This window comes from Oenanthe melanoleuca, chromosome 2, assembly GCF_029582105.1.
Source record: "Oenanthe melanoleuca isolate GR-GAL-2019-014 chromosome 2, OMel1.0, whole genome shotgun sequence".
NCBI lineage: Eukaryota > Metazoa > Chordata > Aves > Passeriformes > Muscicapidae > Oenanthe > Oenanthe melanoleuca.
Genome location: NC_079335.1, coordinates 40,372,125 through 40,392,760, shown reverse-complemented (window position 1 = coordinate 40,392,760; position 20,636 = coordinate 40,372,125). Strand labels below are relative to the sequence as shown.

At 34.4% G+C, this 20,636-nt stretch overlaps 1 protein-coding gene across 1 annotated transcript in view; it reads left to right on the top strand.

Annotated features, from left to right (window-relative positions):
• SNTG1 (syntrophin gamma 1) overlaps positions 1 to 20,636 on the top strand; it is a 313,327-nt gene that overhangs the window by 227,320 nt on the left and 65,371 nt on the right. The gene's annotated exons all lie outside the window — the stretch shown is intronic.

The window sequence follows — 20,636 nt, the reverse complement described above, 5'->3', positions numbered from 1 at the left end:
CCCATTGCTTTCTCTGTGGCAGTTTTCTCTATTGTGAGGGCAATAATATTTCTTTTTCCTTTCCTCTTCCATAATTTCTGTGAAAGACACTGCAGCAGTTATGCATTCATGCTTTTGTCAGCACTCGACAGCAAAGAAGCAACATGAACTCCATCAGACAGGAATGACAGGCAGCTGAGGCAAAGTTTCTAAGCAAGAGGTGGCAAAAAGTTTTAAGATAGTCTTGAGAATCTCCACAAGATCTTACAAGATTTAGTTTACAGTAACGTCACTTTATCCCATTATGTTGCATTTTTATGGGTAAAATAACACATTTGTGAAATTAATGAGGCACACAGAGTTGATGGTAGAAGCATAGCAATAGCATGAAAGCTAGGATTAAGAAGTCTGCAAAATGAATATTGGCCCAATGGGTGTGTTTTGCAGCAACTAAGACTTTGTTTTGAATAAAATTTAAAAGTTCAGTTGAACTTTTTTGGTATGCTTAAAAATAGTGCTGAGTGAAAGAAACTGCTGCTGAGAGAAAAAAAAAAAAAGTTTCGCTTCTACTAGAAAAAAGACAGTGATAATACCTTATCTTTACCATGGTGAAGTTTGGGTAAAGGGTTTCTTTAAGTCACTAGGTGGTAGAGGAGACAAAAAGTAAAAAACAGGAGAAAAAAACTGATTAGACTAATACAATCTGTTCCACTTGTAGGAAGAATAAAATTTCACTGGACTACATTTAATGTTAGCAAGTTATTGAAAGAAGTTAGTAGAACATGTTTTGTTTTTTTCTGGTGGATGCTACCCACCAGTAAGACCATACTTGGAATGTTATAGTGCATGAATAAATCATTATTACTGTCATGGAGTAAACAGATTTCATATTTTAGTTTTTTTTAGTTACAATACAATGCCAAGCATAGAATGCTCTAATATTTGTGAATTTTGAGTTTTCAGTGATTAATTGCTCTTAAATGTCCTATGATCTGTGTATTACAATAATATTTTTATTTTTGATTACTCAGCTATGCATGTGTGAGGCAAACCCAAAAATACCAACATTAGTATCAAAACTCTTACATTATATTCTGTTCGGTGCAAAAATCAAATACTGTCAATAATTTAGAAGTTGAAAGCATTATAAAATGAAGGCCAAAACAAGAGAGAATTATAGGAAGTCTGTAAATTATTACTAGTTGAATATTTTTACGTACATGATTCACATTTCCCATGATACAAATACTCAGACAAATTGGACATTATTAAGGAAATATACATTCAGCACTTTTTGAAGCAGTATTAGCCATTCAGGTGGTCACAGTGTTCTGACATTTTGAGTTTTGTTCTGCATTCCATTATCAACCTTGTAAAGGGAAGATTCTGCAGATGGTCATTCCAGTACTGATGTTGAGGTCTCTCAGAAAATTTAAAAGCCAGAACTTGATACCCTTGCAACATACTGCTGCCATTTTTCTCCATATACTTATTCTCTTAAGGCATGTAGATCTACATGAAAAACTGTAGTCAGCGCAGCATCAGGATTACATAAAATAAATCACTCCTACTTTTCCTCACTTTTTAAAAATGTAGGCTGTTAGCAGCTGCACAATTGAAAACACATTTGTTTCTATATCACTTTTAACAAGTGTTACATATGGCCTTGTCTTATATTAACTTATGTTTCTGGCAATTTGAAATGTGTCTTAATTTTTAAAAAAAATTATTTGTTCCTTGTTTAAAGAATCGTGGATACTTTTACTCCCTCTTAAATGTACTGATTCAGCTGTAAAGAAATTTAATTCTTGCCAAAGTGTAATTCTGTTTCTCCGGTGTGTTTCATCTGCATTTCTGTGATATACTTGAGTCTAAAGGACAATGAGGCAAGGAAAACAAGAGACAAGAAACTTTTTTGTTCTTTGTAACAAGAAACTTTTGTCTTCATAGTTGGAGTATTTGTTATGACACATTCTGATTATGCTGACAGCACTCATGGTAAAGACATGCAGTCTTGCAGTATTGCTTTGGAACATACAGTGTAGACTTCAAGTACCCATGATAGGTTTTCAAAATAAATTAAATTTTCATTCTGTGCTTCTCCAGAATGTTACATCTATTTGTGCTATTTTTAATATTTTTTTTGTTTGTTTTGCTATATACCAGTACACAACTTTTGCAGTGGTTGGTAATATCTGATAAAATTATTAATATCTGTATTAGTATTGTATAGAACTGTAAAATACAATTTAAGAGAAGCAATGTTCCTAGAAACAATACTATCAAAAGCCCTTCTTTTTAAATGTACCTGTTCAATGTAAATTTTTTTTAAAAAAAGCAACATTCTTGCATAGAGAATGTTTTTGGAGTTTTATATGTGATGGTCTCAGAGTAAAGAATCCCTGCACTTTGATTCATCCACTTTTATATGGAGTCAAATTAAATTTCAGCCTTGTGCTAGAATTTAAATTATAGTAAAACATCAATATTCAATATGTTTTTTATTCTCTACAGCTTTATATGAAGCTCTGAGATTCTTTCTCTTCCCTTATCCTATTATTAATGGAGGCTTAAATTAACACATTATGATAAAAACTATGATCTGTTTAGTTATAAGACACTTTGGAGGAATATCACACTTGCTGTCAACATTTCACCCTGGTGAAAGGTAACAAGAAGCCTGTCATTTAGAGGAAAAAACCCAAAACCAAACAACACCTCTTGATTGATTTTAAGTGGCAAAGAAACGATGACAAGAATAAAGGAAATAGGAGTCAAACTGGGAATACAGGTAAGCCAAGTTGGGGTTTTGCAGAAAGGTAGCACACAGACAAAGAGAGGACTCATTATGTTGCCCTTTCATGTCAAAATGCCAAGCTGCCCTTTCAGTAGCAGCTGGAGACTTCCAGCTACTGTAACCTAGTTTTTGTTGTGCAGTAAAATGTTCAATATTCCACAATTGCTTTATTTTCAGTGAGAATGTGTTAAAAGTGCTGTTGAATCACAAACTGCTGTTGATAAAATAGCAACTGGGAAGTGGGAGGCTAGGCAATAATAACCTTTCTTTTTGTATTCCTTCTCTTTGCTATTTTAAAAAACCCACAACAAACACAAATATGATTATTCGTATTTTTAGCAATGTTATCTTGTTTTGACATCCATTTCCTCTTACTCACTTTTAAAATATATTTTTAAAAGGTAGCTACTTCAGAAGTTTTGTCTTTCTTCCACAGCCAGAGAATTAAAAGATAAAAGGAATGAAAAGAAATTTAAATGCACTCAAAAAGCTATAAAACACCTCAGGGTATACAATATTAGTAACCTAATGTGTTGAAAGCACTTTCTCCATTTGGTTGTCTTGCTCCATAAAGTGCCATAGACAGCAAGTGCATTCAAGTAGTGCACAGCTTATACTTGCCTGTGGAACAGAATGGAGTCAGAGGAAGAGGCGGAGGTGTGGGGTAGAGCAGAGGTATTCCAGCCATTCCCGGAAAGGTTTAAGAGGTTAGAGCAAATAAGCCCAGGTAGGTAAAATGACAAATGATCCCTAACTTGCAGAGGAAATGAGCCCCAAATACTTGAGACTTGCCATTTCTCTGCTAACAAAAGGTATTAGGAAACCCTGTGACAAGTTCTTTATCTCCTAAAGGTGCCTGGGGGTAATTAAGTGGCCAACACCTGCGGGGGAAGTCTGAAATGTCTGAAATTATGGCTGTGCTGCTCACCTGTGTGGGCACCAACATGATTGCAAGGTGTTTTGTTGGTTTTTCTCTCCAGTTTGTTTATTTCAGAGAATGAGGTGATTTCATCCAAAAGTTGTTTCCGACTGTCATTGAGTCATGAAGTCAAGCTTGAAAACCTGAGAATGAAGCACCTTGTTTAATTCTCATTTCCCAGTGCATGGTACTCTCTGACTTAATGCGCTGAAAATCTATTAATTTCCTTTGAGAATTGCTATCTTTTTAAACAGTCTAATGAGTGTATGAAGGTTTCTGCTTTTCTCCTTTCTTTTCTGTTATTTACAATTTTTTTAAACTATTTTGCAGGCTATAAAAAGACATTTGCCTAATGATACCAATCAGGAACTGTAGTGCAGTGAATCAAAGGATTTTTTTTTTAACTGCATTTATGAAATCACTTGATACAGCTTTTGCCTAAATCTACAAAAATTGTGTGAAACAATTTATTGTTACTACATCTCTTTCTGAAATAAAATCTGAAATCCTTTATTTATGAAATAATGTCTCAGAAGCTATTAATCACATGTATTTGATCAATATTAAAATGAAAATACATTTTTATATTTGATGCATGTAATCATGCCATTCTTATTCCCCAATTTTGCTTTTTTATGAGCCAATTACCTATTACGTTTGGGTAGTTTGTCAAGAGAGAACTTTATGTGCTAAGAGTATATAAAGGATCCTAAATTTTACTTTTATATGAGATCTTCTGTGATAGGAAAGGCAGTCACTAATTTTTAGATACACAGAATGAGGAAATCATAAAATACTGCTGGAAAGGAGGCAACCAGGCATTTAAAGAATGCCTGTCCATCTCACCTGTGGCTACTTAATGGTTCAGTGTCATAAAATGCAACATAAAATGCAACTGGGGGATAATTCAATTTGTGTTAATCCTTACACCGACTTTTAGCTGTATTAGCAGAAAGGTGATGTAAGGTCAATGCAGGTACACAATTTAGCTTATCAACATGATAATTTCAATTTTATTCATAAGGCTACTTCTTAAAAGTCAGAAGGCAAACCTTTTTATGTTTCTAATTACTGATAGATATTCTACTCTTCCAGCGTGATGCTCTGAAATCACACAAACACTAAAAAGTGTTATTTTAGCCCACTGTTCCCATGATCCACTGACCATTCAAATAATAGATCAAATTGTTCAGAGGTAAATTTAAATATGTACAAAAAATCTATGTCGATGTGATCAATTTGCATTTTTAATTAGTTTCCTCTTTACTTAGATGACAAATCTTAATTTAAAAAAGAGTAATATAGTATATGTCCAAATTCCAAAAATGTTTATAAGTCTGTTGCTGAACAAACACACAAGTTTATATCTGTTTACTCCAGGGAAAAATGTGTTACCTGCCTAGGAGAAAATATTGTTTTCACTGTGTTTATTTCCTAAAGCAATTTTGTAAAGTAATAAAAAGGATGAAAAACTTCCTCTGGTGTGTCAACATGCTGGCTGCTCACATAATTCAGTTGATTTAACATTGTTAAAGGAGTTTTAGCAGTTCTTCTTCTCTGGTATCTGATTGCCAAGGAACTTCTCTTTTTGTAACTACTTTCTACTTTAGCTGAAGTAAGTAATGTGACAGAAATGGTAACTGTTTGTCCCTAAAAAGGAAGACTCTCTCTACCCAAATTCCCAATATAATAAAGGGATATTAAAAAATGTATTTAAGACTTGAAGGAAGTGAACTCATTCTCCTATCATGGGCTGTTACTTCTATCCCATTAACTATATAAAGACTGCAGATATCTCTAGAGGGTAATTCCATCTCCTTGAATTAAATACTTACCTCTCCCCTTTCTGATAGGAAGTGGCAAGAGGATACTTTAGCATAATAGCCTACAGGTTGATAGAGTCACCCTGACATGAGAGACAGGAGCTCTGTGTGCTGCTCAGCCTGCAAGGCTGATGGCATCTGCATCCCTGCTGGCCAAAGGATCTCTGGGGACAGCACAGGGCTGACACTATGCTTCTTCTTCCAGAGGCTCTTCTCTGGGCTATCCATAGAGCCACATGTAAAATTCTTGCCAGTGCTGTTGACAGGAAACGAGGGGCTCATCCATACTGCCTGATGGGATCCATCCAGCAGATGGATACTTATCTCCTGCAGCCTGAGTGCTGTATCTCCCATGTCCTGGGTGGGTACTCTGGTATTAACCTGCCATGACCAAACTGGACACTTCACTCCCTATACTACAGTGTAGATTTTTTTTTTTTTTTTTTTTTTTAATGCAGATTTTTTTAACCCGACTTAGTTCTCTGATTTTATAAACAGTGCAGTCCCACAAACTTGTTTTAGCACAACTGAAAAGCTGGGTATATAGCATGGATATACAAGCAGGACAAGGAAAGTCCACATAAATTACTGCAGCCAAATTTTCCATGAAAGAGAAAGACCAGCAGAAAAAGGCCTCATGTAGATGTCTTTAACTTAGCAGTTGGGGATTTTCTGTATTTGTGAGTATGATACTCAGATAAGCCTTCTTTTTACCCCTTTCCCTTCTTCTGTCTTACTTTGCAATTCCCTGAAGTTTTAAAAACTAATGAGAATGTCTCTCAGGTTTGGAGAAGAAATTAAATTCCATGCTTCTTGGGATTCTCTCACCTCATAGGAAGTGTTCTGCACCATTGTGGAGTACTGAGACTTCTTAACTTGTGGCATAATTTGTGTGAAAAAAATAGCTCTAGGGAAGTCAGATTGATGCAAAATGTTTTGGTCTGCATGAGCAATGGACTTATTCATTGCAGAATAAAGAGTGTAAATAAAAATATTTGTTGCTTTTCTTTTCCTCTTTGCTTTCCCATTCATTATGGTTGCTGTTTTCCCTTCCCAGGTGCAGAAGTACCAGGGGAAAATTAAAGATTTTTTTGTAGAATTATTATTGTATGGGGAAGATACAAGTTTTACCAGATATTTCTAAATATGTATTTGTTTAATATTTCTTCACTAGAATACCAACCTAGAGTAGCTGTGTAGATTTAGAAGAGCTCCTAGGGTCCATTGCTCTGCTTTACTATTTTGTTCAGCAAAGGAAAAAATGTTTCTCTTCTCATATATATATGATGAAAAAGATAAACTGAGGGTTCCCATTCATGGGGGAGTAGGGAGGTAATCAAATCATTGTGGAAGTAAAATGATTGAATTACCTAAACTCCCTCTACAAGGTAAAAAAAAGAATGTAAAGTTTAATCCTCAAAACCTTTAATAAGGTGCATTTTATTGGTAAATATCCACAGAATTGTGAATATCATTTTTAAAAGGACCATTCACAAAGAAAGGTTCTGCCAAAGAGACAAAAAGATCTTGCATTCAGATACGTGTTCTGCTGTTTCAGATCCCATTTCATTTATTGATGTTATTAGTCACTTCTATGAAGTGGTAACTGGAGTTTTCCTGAGATACTCCAGATGTCTGCAAAGAATACCATGAAGTTCTTTATTACAAGAGGAGTCATGGAAATGCAATTGCAAATATGAAACAAATCATCTGTGAAACAAATAATATATGAAACAAACAAATATGAAGGGCCTTTGCTTTATATTTATTGAATTAATTTCAAGTGACTAATGACTACATCAATGTTTGTGGCTTTCACCTGTACATATTTTTATGTGATGAAGATGTTACAGGGAGTGAATATATTATTTTTACTAATTATTTTGTTCATGTTGGGCAAAAAAACCCCACAGGTGTTTTCTCAAGCTTGCATTTAAATAGTATGTGCATTCCATTTAAATGTTTTTCCTCATTTTGTAACTGTAGCAATGTTAATTTTAAAGGGTTTCCTATTTTTACATAATAAATAGAGTGTTTCAGAAGAAGAAATATGTCCTTAGGCTGACATAGCCCCTGTAGAGTTGTGGAGCTAACATTCTTTTCCAGTTACTCTTTAAATAATTGATAAATCACAGTGTATGCATGCGTGATACCAGAATTATTTTCTTTTGCACCAGATTAACATAAATTGATATTTTTATTCCCATATAAACAGAAACTATATTTTAAAAGGTTATAGCAAGCCAAATCCTAAGAGGCTGTTGACAAGCTGGTTTAAACAGATTATTTTTAAAGTTATGTGTTTAACGAGATAGCGTACCTCTCCAGACTATTTAGCAATGTATGTCTGCACCTTAATTAAGCTAACTACTCTTGCTGCAGCAGTATGGCTATTAGCTCATTTATTTACCAATCAGTAACCATAAACAGCATTTTCATCTCAAGAATATAATAAGCAGCAGTCAGGAAAACAGAATATGCAATTTGAATTTTAAAAAAATAGTAGTCCCTGTTGTTCAAGTAGCAACTAGAATTCTAGAACATCCAGGCTTGCAGATGGCTCTACCAGTAAATTAATTTTCCATTTACATAGCCAGATAAATTGTATGCTAAACCTAGCTTAAAGCAATTATAGCTATCTGACCTCTATTTAATCTTCTGATTCAAGATCTGCTTCCCTTTACCTTTGTATGTTCATAGATCAAACCCAATCAAATCACATCTTATTTGCTTTATGCTTATATTTTTTTTTAAATCAGTAGAGTTGACTCATGGAAACTTCTTACTTATTCCTGGTTATGATGCCACTCGTCTTTACAGTGGGCTGACTTTGGAGGCAGTTTGCGTCTTGACCAGGTCTTCAGTGAATAATAAAAAAACCAACTTGCCTAATTCCTGGGCTGTGTAGCTTCACTGACCATGTTGGCTTTATGTTGAGGCATGCTTTTTTTCCCTTTATAGATAACCCTTTAGCTCCAGAAATATTACCCTTTCAGCTTAAAAAAAGATCTTGCTATTTATTTTTTTATGCATGTTGGCATCTTATATCCCAAGAATTAGATCAGAAAAGTTCGTATTAATAAAGGGATTATTTTCACCAATAATCTTTTTCTCAGTCTTTCAGTCTTTTTCTCAGTCTTTCATCAGCTTCTTACTAGCTCTTTGCATTCTTTGTCTCTGTGTTTACTCCTGTTATTTCATTTATTTCATTAGTATTTCCTCTTGAGCACAAGGGAGTCTACCCATACAGTGTTACCAGTGCTAAATAACTTATTTTACATGTCAATACTTTTATAATCAAAACTCACTAGATAGCTATGTTTTCTGTAAGAATCATACTCTACTAGTCTACTGGAAAGAAAATGAACTGTCAAAGTGTCATGTCTAAATGATTAAATCTTTCATATCCCAAAACAGAGGAAATTAGTAACAGTAGAATTTGTAACTAGGAGTGGGCTTGGGAAGTATTCCTTTTCTACATAGAACCAGAAACATGATAGGATAACATAAGATCTACTCAGCTAGCAATCAGTAAGAGGGCAAATAGTTTTGGCATATACCATTTATAACAGAGAGGAGAAGAAAAGAGTGGTAGACTGTTTTGAGAAGAAAATTATTGGCAGTCAGTGACAAGAAAGGAAAGGTATTGAATGCTCTTTTTGATCAAAATTTACTCAAAAGGCCAGTTGTAAACAGATGATTGTCACCATTAATAAGTGTGACACAATCCTGAATAAAATCAGATCATCTTAGAAACCAGAGAGGGTATTGGGTATACATTAGTGAGAATCCTTTTAGATATATGCGTTCCAAATACATCCTCATTACATTACTTAAAACCTACAAGATTGAGTTTCTGTTCTAAATCCATTTGCAAAATACAAGAAGTTTCTAGATGAAATAAATAGCAGTAAATTAGAAGGTATAAATTTTGTGTGTCACATAACAACCAGTGCATATAGTTTGAGAGTAAAAACTCTCTTCATATGGCTTCATTTCATTAGTGGTTTTTTTTCAGTTGTGACCATCTCGAAACTAAATCTTTTGCCAATTGTAATGTGTGTGTTAACATCCACATAATTACTGCTAAGAACAGTTAGTGCTCATAGTGAAAGAGTAATTCTCTATTTGATGGAATTGCTGCCTTCATACATCTTTGGGAATCTCTTCTTGGGCTTTGAGCTTATGCTCTCACAGCAATCTATGCTTTATGAATAGGCATGATACTATTCAGATACGTAATTGCTTTGTTCAGTTCATTTTTATATATATTCCTATTTTAAATGTTTTTATAATAATGTCATATTTATGCAGTTAATTCTGTCATTGTGACAATATATAATAATGTAGCCACTTACAATTTTACTTATTATGCAGCATCTGTTTTTGTTACAGCTTGACATATGCATTTCCCTTTTAAATTATAGCTTTTATGCTCTACTTATACCATTGTCTTCATCATTATATCTTTGTTTAAAAATTTGTTTCCTGATTTTCCTTTTACCTGTAGTGCTGGAGTAATTTTCTCAGCAAGAGTGTGCGTGCCTTTTTCTTTCAGGAAAAATAATGTCCATAATAGACAGCTAGAACTTCACTAAAGTAATGAGAGAAGACATTGTGGAAAAAAAAAAAGTTTTAATTTATTCCAGTAATTTCAGTGTCATAAGAATGATTCTTCCCCCATATTGCTTTTCATGTTGAAACTTAGAGAAATGTATGCATCTTAGAAATGTGAGATACTATGATTTTTATTTATTAGCTTATGACATTATAGAATTTTTGAATATCCGGTTGGAAGGCGACCTCGAGGATCATCTGATCCAGCTTTCTAGGCAAATTCACATTCTAGACAGGATGTCCAGATCCCCATTCAGGTGAATCTTAAAAGTATCCAAAGCTGGGGAATCCACCACTTCCCTGGGGAGGTTATTCCAATGACTGGTTGTCCCCATTTTCAAAAATTTTCCTCTTGTGCTTAATCAGAATCTCCACCGGAGTACCATGTACTCATTATCCCTATGTTTTCCCTGTGACAGCTTGTAAAAAGGGAGTCTTCATCTTCTTTGTAGTCACCTTTTAAATACTGCAATATGCTAATAAATCCTCCCCTAACCCCTCTATTTTCAAGGCTGAACAATCCCAGTCCTTTTAGCCTTTTCTTATATGGCAGGCTTCCTAGTCCTTTGATTGTCTTTGTGGCCCTTCTATGGCCCTCTCTAAATCATGTTTGAACTACAAGAAATACTGATACAGCAAAAATCTATACTTTTGACTAAACCATCTCCTTTACTGCTGAAATGCAATTAGACAGGGTGTTGCTGTTCTGAAATCTGTCCAAATGCACACTAAAGAAAAAGCCATCTATAAATTTACTTATAACATCCTCAGTGCTTCTCTTAGCCATTCTTAATGCCAATAAATTGGAAGTTTATGAGAGGTTGGAGAAAATCCTGTTGATCTTAATTATTATTCCTCTTCTTATTTAAGGATTACAAGATCATATCCAAACCAAGAAAAATATGCTATCTATTATTGATGTCAGTTTAAAAATATTGTTAAAAGTAAATAGCTATTAAGCATACTTCTCAAAGAATAAGGAAAAAAAAAGGAAGTCTGAACTTTAAAATTAATTAATTGTGCATAAACTTTTACCCTACTTTTTTTTCCTCCCTTGACATCTTCTACCACTTGGCCTACCTTTTCATCCATGTCCCACTAACACACAACACTTTATACTTTTATTTGACTATATTGATCAGCCCTAGAGCATTTTTTTTCTGAAATACCAGAAGATACTTGAGAAAAACCCATATTTAGTGATTTTTGCATACTATTTTATAATGAATTTTTAGTTACGAGGTGAAATTGGAGATCAGTAGAGAGAACTGTATTACTTAGAAGGCAATGAATTTCAAGATTTTTTAAGCTAATGGCTCAGCATCTTGTTAAGAGAAAGAAGGTTAAAGAGAGTCCAATCTTTCCTGTTTATGGCAATCTGGAAGCTTTATTGCAAAAGGGTTTCTCATTAAAAGTCAGCTCAGGGTGTAACTGAATACAGTGCTAGAGTCAGTCTGTGATTAATATGAATACAGAGTAGAGTGAGGCCTGTTCTGTATCAGGAGGAGGGGCAGAGTGTATTTTATAAAATATGAAGACATGACTTCTAAATATACAAGCTCTACAAAGTAATTTTATAGTGTTTCAAGTGAAATTGAAAATAGTTATACAGATGAATGGGGAGCTTCTAGCAGGAACAGGTACTGAAAAACTCATGGGTTTATACCAATCTTAGAGTGACATATGAAATTTCTTTTTCTTTTGTAATATAAAATTTAGCAATTTTGTTAATACCAAGTTTATTATCATGTGAACCTAATTCTCAACAGCTATTTCATATTATGTCAAGGAAATCATCTAGGTAATGTAGTAACAAGTGATTTTTTTAGCTTACAAGCAGTTTATCTGGTGCTGTCAGCCAAATTGTCTCATAAATATTGCTGTTATTCCTGAGAGCTTCAAGAGAATAGAATTGTGCAGTTCTTTTAGACAGAGGAAATGAGATGTGGCAATACAACAAAGACAAGGTGTTTCTATAATTTTATTTTTAATCCACTCAAACTAAAGTAAATGAAGGTTTGATTATGGAGGGGTGGAAGATGTAATACCTATAAAGACTTCAGAAAACCTCTTTAACTTTGTTGCTTCAGGTATTTGTCTAGGCTACTGGCAACTGGCCAATTTAATGAATTTTGACAGCAGGAATTAATTTAGACTGGTATGCTGTGGTGTAGGTATTAAATGTGTTTTAAAAATCACTGGTTACATTTCTATTAGGTTCTGTCAAGATAGTTAATTGTGTAATGTTGCATAAAATTGTATATGATGTGATGATATAAAATTCCTCATTTTTTCTGTTGTTTTACTACCCCTTTTGTCATATTAAATGTTGGACTGTGGACTACAAATATTATTATCTGTACAAAATTGAGGAATCCTGAAATACTGCAAACTTGGCAGACTGTGAACTCTTCATGAGCAAGGTCAGTAGACTACCTATGGACTGAGGGCAGAGGAACAAAATAGGTTTAGTTGCAGTCTTCAACAAAATGCTTTATTCTATTTCAGTCCAGTCAGAATGAAAAGACCAGGTTGGAAAGAGGGACCTAAAAGGAATGGAGCCATTTGATTCAGCAAAGAAGTGGCTCAAAATCTGTGGATAGGACTTTTAGGGGGAAGGAATACAAGGAGAGTAATCACACACAGACCAAACCTCTGATGAAAATATAAGTTGTGTTGTGACGTATTTTTCTTCCAATACTTGCTAACAGTTCAAATGGAAACTTCAGGTGAGAACCAAAACTACAGATGTCTAAATCCAAATCTTAAACTGAATTGGTAGGTTTGGTAGGAATTATGGTTTACAGTTCCCTTCCCAAAGAACTCTGAGGCAGGAAGAAGATGCCTCAGCTCAAACATGTGCTGGTGGAATCTCTTAAGAAGTAGGCAGAGAATTGCAAAAGAAAGCCGACAGTGAGAGTGAAATCTGGAATGGGGATGTGGAGAAGGTGATAGGAACAAGCCAGGAAGATCTACAATAGCACCTACTGTGAATTAGGAAAAGCTAACTAAAAAGACATTTCAACTCACAGATTTTCTTCATAGGGAAATGATCTCTTCTCAGGTAGCAATGCATTAAAATGCTGCCCAAAGGAGCTAAAGTTTCAAGCCTAATGACAGAGTGGATTAAAAATGGAAAGGAAGTCTGGCAGGCTGGAAAAGCTGCGAGATTAAGGATCATTCTTCCCATGAGGAAAAGATGTATTGGTTGTTCATGAGTCACTCACTCCTGTGTGTGATGAAAACTTTGGTCTAGTGTCTGGACCTAATATTGTGGGAAGTCTTCTCTCTACCAGGAGCTTAAATCTGAGGGATATTGCCAAAGCCATCTAGTCAAAGGACAATTAGCTGGGACTACTCATTCATGCAGGCATGACTGATTTCAATGCCACTCTAAGCAAATAAAAGGTCACTCTTGGAGGAAGGCTGAGGGGATGAGAGCTCTTGTAATGTGCTAGTCAGTTCTCGTGGTCATTTGGGAAAAATGTGTGTCATTCAGTGCCCATATGCAAAAGTAGGCTACCAAAACAAGTTCTGGCTTCTTTGACAATAGCTTGATCTTGCAAGAAAATACAGGGTGAAATGGAACTGGCTTTGCCTGAAGAAAAGAATAATGTTTCAACTTAAGAAAACCTACGCAAAGGGCAGGAAGTTTCTTCTTAGGTTCTGTGATGGATTACATGAGAAGCAAAGGGATTAAACTGCAACTGGAAGGAGTCTGGTTCAATATAAGTAGAGGTGCATTTGCTAACCATTGACTTATGAGGCATCAAGATACTCATCAGGGCAAGACTGTACAAATGGGTTCGACAAACAGCTTTAATTGATTGAGTTGCTTTTCAGCCATACGTTGCTGTTCTTTTCTATTATCATATAATGAACAAATTCATATCAGTGCTTGCAACTTGAATTCAGAAATAGTAGGATAAGATAAACTATGGATACTATTAAATTTTTCACCTGCTTCTTTGTCATTCTGTGAAAAATTCTGAAAGTAAGTATGATAAATGTTAAGTTGGAATGAAATGGTAAGTGAAAAGTAAAATTGAAGTTGGACTTATCTATATTATTAAATTTCCTTGAAAAATCATGAGGTAATGAAATCTGGTATTTTAAACCAGTAGAGACATATAGATCAATTTTTAATAGTCTAATTTAACAGTTTAAGGTTTCTGCTGGAAAAATGACATGGGTTCCTTACTCTGTAGTAATAAGTAACACCAGCTTTTTTACTCTTAGTGTGATTGATACTGCAGTAATCATACTCCAGTGAGAAACTGGTATTATGCTATAAGCCACAATTATACAGTTGCATTTCATTAACTGAAGCAATGATTCTGGTGTCTCCTTCTGGGTCAGGCTTTTTTTAAATATCTTTTCAATTCTTATTGTTCACAGTCCTTCTAATACATCCTCAGTACAAAGACATATGTTTCTTACTTTCAGATGGGACCATAATAGTTTCTTCAGGCACTGGATTTAATTTGTTTTCAATGTCTCTAATAGTATGCATGTTGCTGTTGGTATTTTATTTATGGAGATTCACTGTTATAAAACTGTGTTTGCAACACATGTATCTTCTTTAAAGAGGCACAATAGCAATATTGTCATTAAGGTAGCATCCAGTTTTAGGAATGTCTGTTAAATATTGCAGGATTAAGTGACACCATTCATCCATTAAGTAAAAAAAAGCACACTTTTTAAAAAAAGAAAATTTTAATTTTGTTAAAGTTAATTGCAGTCCTATTATTGGAACATCACAGATGTTTGAAGAGTAGGTTTTGTGCTTTTGTGCTCTAGGCCCCCACTATACTTCCATGTAATAGGCACAAATCTGGTATTTCTTTCTGATATCCATGCATTAATTTTGTGGTTGTAGTGTTCAATGTGTCACTGAATCCCTTTGAGTGAGAAGGGAAGGATTTGATAATATGCAGGTTTGTGATCACATTTCAGATGATCATTTGTGCTTTGACAGTGCTTTTATATGTCCTAAATAATTAATAACTCTCAATATACTAATATTTTCTTTCAGAAGTTGAACACCTGTTTTAGGAATTATGTGTATTAGTCTGCTTCTGGTTTTGGAGGTTCATTCCTGACTTTTACTTGCCATATTTTGTTGTCCTTAAAAGTATTTATCAAATACCTGCATTTATTAGAACTCAGCAAAACCTGGAAGCTCTCTGCATATTTTATACAGCTGGCTAATGCAAAGGCAGTCAGTAGAATTTAAAAGGAAGCTTGTAGAGTTCTGCTTCTCAGATGAGACTTCATGACTATCTCAGGCCTCCCTTCCTCTACTTCTATATAGGATTAAAATGAAATATTTTAGTTTTCATATGGATTAAGATGATCCATGAGAACGGCTATACTGTACTGGAATAAGGATCCATCTAGTCCTATGTCTGGTGATAACAAAAGAATAGTTATATTTCTTTTTGTCTTTCCAGACAACTGCTACTTTCGTCAGGCAGCTGATTACGGACTTCCTGAATAAGTGTCCTCATTGTCTATAAACTTTACAAATATTTTGTCTCTTTTTGTAATTTTTTGGCTCCCAAGAGAGATTTTATAACATTGATTACATAAGCTGAAACATATAATCTTGGTTCTCACTTTTGTTCTCATCTAGGAACCCTAGTGAGGATGAGTCAGCCTGCAGGTATCTTTAGGAACAGACTAGAAAGAGGAGGTCATGCTTGTGCTTATGCATTATTCAGTGTTGAATCAAGCCTCTCCTCTATGTAGCTGTTTGTGTATTCTGGAGTTTTCCCTTTCTTCCTTCAAGGAAATTGATGCTGAGTTCCTTCTGAATGTGTTTGCAATCCAGTGTGTCTAGTCTTGAGAAACTAGGACATGAAAGTGCTAGAAATTATGGAAGTAATCCCAGTCTTTTATCTTTTGAACCATTCAGCTGTGATCAACACATAACACAGAATGGTGCCATCACTTGTAGGTCAAGAAGCAGATGTGAATTAAATACTTTCTATGCTCCCATATTTTCCAGAATATATTAACTGATCATTTTGCATGGTTTAGTTTATATGGATTTTTTTAATGTGAGCTCTAAAATCTACTGCAGCTTGTAAAACCAGCACCAAGAATTGCTATATACATTCTCTAGGCAATTATACATGTATTTGAATGCATTCACCATTGTACGATGTGTTTTGTGGGGCTCTTGCATGCTTCTTTCAAATCTTCTCTGATTCTTTCATTGCACATATACTCTTGGACAACAAAATTTCACAATCTTACCACAACTTACCTGTCGCACTGAGTAAACAAAAGCCTAGCAAGGACAGGAAGTAAGATTAGCCAACTAGCAGTTTCAAGTTTTATGTACTCATTCATTAACATAAGATTATCACAGCATGGACTCATGTTTTTTTCCAAATTTTAATGGTCCAGCTTCCTTTTTGGAATCACTTAACATTCCAATGGCACAAACTGTATTGTTGCTTGTCTTCATCTCAATGCATAAGATGAAGAGCTATGTAATGAATTTATATTCTTCTCAAGCTACTCTGTTTTAATTACCTGTAAATGCATGTGAGTCAGCAGTTGTGTAATGCAAGGAATTGATAAAGAAGGTTGCAGAGTCTAAATAGCTTGGGGAAATTCATACAAATAGCTAGCATAAATTAAAATAATAAAAGGTTATTTTTAAATTGGAAAATTACTGTAATCTGCAAAGTTATATGATATCTACAGACTACAAGATAATGAGAGAGCAAATAGTATGTGAAAGTGTGGGAGTATCTTATTTACTAAGATTTGCCCAAGTCAGCAAAGTGCTGAGCAGGCACTGGTGCCCACCTGTTTCACCTTCAGTCTTGGCTGTTCCCCTAGGGACTCCAAGAGAATGTTAGGATCTCTGTCCTAACAACTAACACCTACTCTGTTATTCTTTCTTGTAGAGGACCAGATGTATTACCTGAATCTTAATTGTCTATTAATCATCTTTCCTATTATCCCTTTAGAACTCTGAGTCTAATTTACAGTATAGTTTATCATGAAATAGGATCGAAGCAAGTGTGATACACATACAGTTTTCAAACATCTGATTTCTGCTATTTAAATTTTTGAGGATTGGAGAAACCTGGAATCTCTTGATCTGGCTACTCTCAAGAGTCCTTGGTGGTCATTGAAAGATACATTTTCTCATCATATCATGGGGATCCTGTGATTAAATGGAATAGCAAATTTCATTAATATAAATAGGTAAGAAAGGTAAAAAAAAACCCTAATAAATAGTAGTATTCAAATTGCACTTTAAAATCCTCATATGGAAACTGAAAATACTTATTGCTGTGCTATTTGTCCCTATAGAAGGTCTGAAACAGTATCTCTCAGAGGACTGAAAAATTCAGTTCAGCTTTAATTGAATGTGAAAATTTAAAGCCCAGCTTTTATGAGCTTAATCAGTTGCTTTTCAGCAGAGGACAACAACAATAGGTTACAATTAAGGCAAAAAGATAATATTATGGAACAGCATTCTTCTGCATTACTGCTTCTCTGGCACGAAGACCTTTAAATAATAAAATTTCAGAAGCCCCAAACATTTGCAATCATAGTGCACACCTGAAGCCAAGGCCTGCTCATTTGTGTACCTGCTGAGAAGTGCTGTGTTCCATGTTCTTGTTTGTCTCCTCTGCAGAGCAGGCACAGCCATCACTTGGAAATATCCATCTGAGGTTACATCTAGCGCACAAAAATGACTGATTTTAGCCATGGGACATTTTTCATTATGTTCCGCTTCATATCATCTCCCTGCCTGGTATTCTTCATGTCCAAACATACTGTGAGGTGAATTTTTGGAACATATCTAATAAAATGTATTTGTACCATTAACAATTATGCTTTGAAACAATGTTTTTTGATAATTTTCACTGACATACATTCTTCCCATCCCTGAAAGCTTTCAAAGCCAGAGCTCTGGATGGAGCTCTGAACAACCTGGTCTAGAGAAAGGTGTCTCTGACCATGGTAGAGGGTTGGAACTAGATAATCTTCAATGTTCAACCATTCTGTGTTTCTATGATTCCATTATTGGTCTCATCAACACTTACCTATTTGCTTTTCAGATGCAAGATACTGCAGAGACCTTCTTTTTGACTCTTTTGTTCACCTTGAATTGATCATCAGTTCCCAAATTACTTTCTCTATGGTGTTCTTAGATTTTTTTTTCCCTAATTTGCATTCATGGAAATTGAATCAGAATAGAATATTGCTGAGGGATACCTCAGCACCTGTTTTTTTAATGCTGTATGTAGAAACAGGTAGTTCTTGCTGGCTTGAGATCAGCCTACATTATCTTTGCCTTCAGACAAGGATTTGTTTTCTATCTTCTTCTGTTTCCTTTTGTGCCATTCCTGATTTTTAATTGCTCTGTATAAACACATATTTCTAAAGAGTATTCTCAGAATACATCTTTTTTTTTTTTTAGTGTAGTGTCTGGTGGTGTGTTTTTTTATTTAGAAATATATTTTTATTTAGAAATATACATTCATGTATATTTGCAGTGTAATGTACTGACGTCCTCTGATGAAAACAAATTTTATTTAATTGCATCAGTTACATAGAGTTGTGTGCTATGATTATGGTTAATAACACGTAGTATTACAATGAGCTCAGTAAAGTTATGGAGGACTGAAGCAACATTTCTCTTTTAGATAACCAGTAAAGTAGCAGAAGATTTGGGGTTTTTTTCTCTTTTCATTTCTGGAAAATGTTTACTTTTAGGTTTTAATTACCAAATATTTTAGATCTGGAAATTAAATTTTACCCAATGTACATTGTAAAACGCTGGGAAGAGCATGTGTTCACTGCCTAATTGTAGAACTTTTTTATTCTGTAAAGTCCAATATTTGTGCACTTGAATGATAAACATTTAAGTGTTCCTAAAAGTAATCATACTTGACAAATTTCAGTTTCAGGTAGACTTGAACAACTATAATACAGTTTTCAAGTTTCTGTAAAATAATTAAATACAATGCATTCCAAGAAATCACCATATTACCTGAAAAATAAACATAGTTGTTTTAATTAATCAAAATAACAGCATTTAAAACACCCATGTAATATAGGTGCTTAGATTGTACTTTAGAAAATGAGCTGGAAATTTTTGAATGAGAAAATGATGTTTTAAGTACGTATTTACATTTCAGAAGAAGATTCACAATACGCAATCCACCTAATGTATTTTGTTAAAAAAGTGTAATCACTGTGTTTGAAGTAAACAAAACCACTCCTAAATTATTTAATATGTAACTTGCCACTTAGTTGAAGTTTTCAGTATTTTGTTTAGAAAAGCAAAATTTATTTTTCTTAACAATTGTTTTTCAGAACTTAAAATTTTCAGGCTATTAGTTGTAGTCTTTGCTTAGATGAAAATATTTGGTTTTGACAAGGATAATTTCTACTAAGACAAGCAGGGATTTATCATGCTGGACTAATTAATGTTTGATTTAGGAATAAATCCCAGAAGTCTTCAAAATATTTTTTATGTCCAAAAATGTGGATTTTGTCTGCTTTTTACTTTTAAAAATCAAATAAGATAGTTGGTATCTTGTGCAGATTAACTTTATCTTTGTCCACTGAATGTCCTTGCTCCTCTAATGCTTCTCCTTAACTAACACTGAAGAAAAGGGAAAGCTGAAGCTGATACACATGCAAGAAGGAAGGGTAGAAATATTCTGATACTTTTGAAAACCAACTGAAATTTCTTGCCAACATGTTCTTGACAGTGGGAATTATCCTTTGATAGCAAAACTGTGGGATGTCAGTGATGTCAGTGACAGACTTGCTCAGTATCTGCATGAAGAATTCAAAGAGCATGCCACTGCAGCCTGATTCTGAAGTCTGCAAAACACATTGCAACTCACATCTCTGCATATTGTTGTTTGGGGACAATATTGTAAACACTGGAGGAGATTCAGTGGTGATTCTTCTTTTCTTCTAAAAAGATGTTTTTTCTTCGAAAAAGATGTTGGTTGGTTGAAGAAGTTTAACGCTATACTGTGGTTTCAGGGCTTTACGGATAATTCAGGTGCATTCTATATAGACTTAGTTGACAGTATCTTTAATTTAAATATCTTTTTGTTCTAGGTATTAAGTATCTATAATGAATGCATATTCTAGGTTTACTAGGTTGTCAAAAGCTTTAGAGCTTATGCTTGAAAAACAACATTTTTCTTCTAGCAATGATAGGAGTGTTCTACACATAATTCTCTTTGTATTGGACACTTGTGTCAGAGAGCTGGCAATGTTTGTTCAGATGAAGTCCATGAACTGCAAGGCTCAACAGATGCTTGTCATGAATTAGGTGTCCCAGACTGGTTTTCTCTTTACTTTTCACTTAGGGAAATTGTTGAATATTTTTTTTAAAAAAATTACTTGGACAATTATAAGAATTGATTTTGCATGCTTGAATTTGCACCTAGGATAAAAGGGTAGAGTAAGGGATGTTTCCAAAGCTGTTCCATCCCAAATCTTC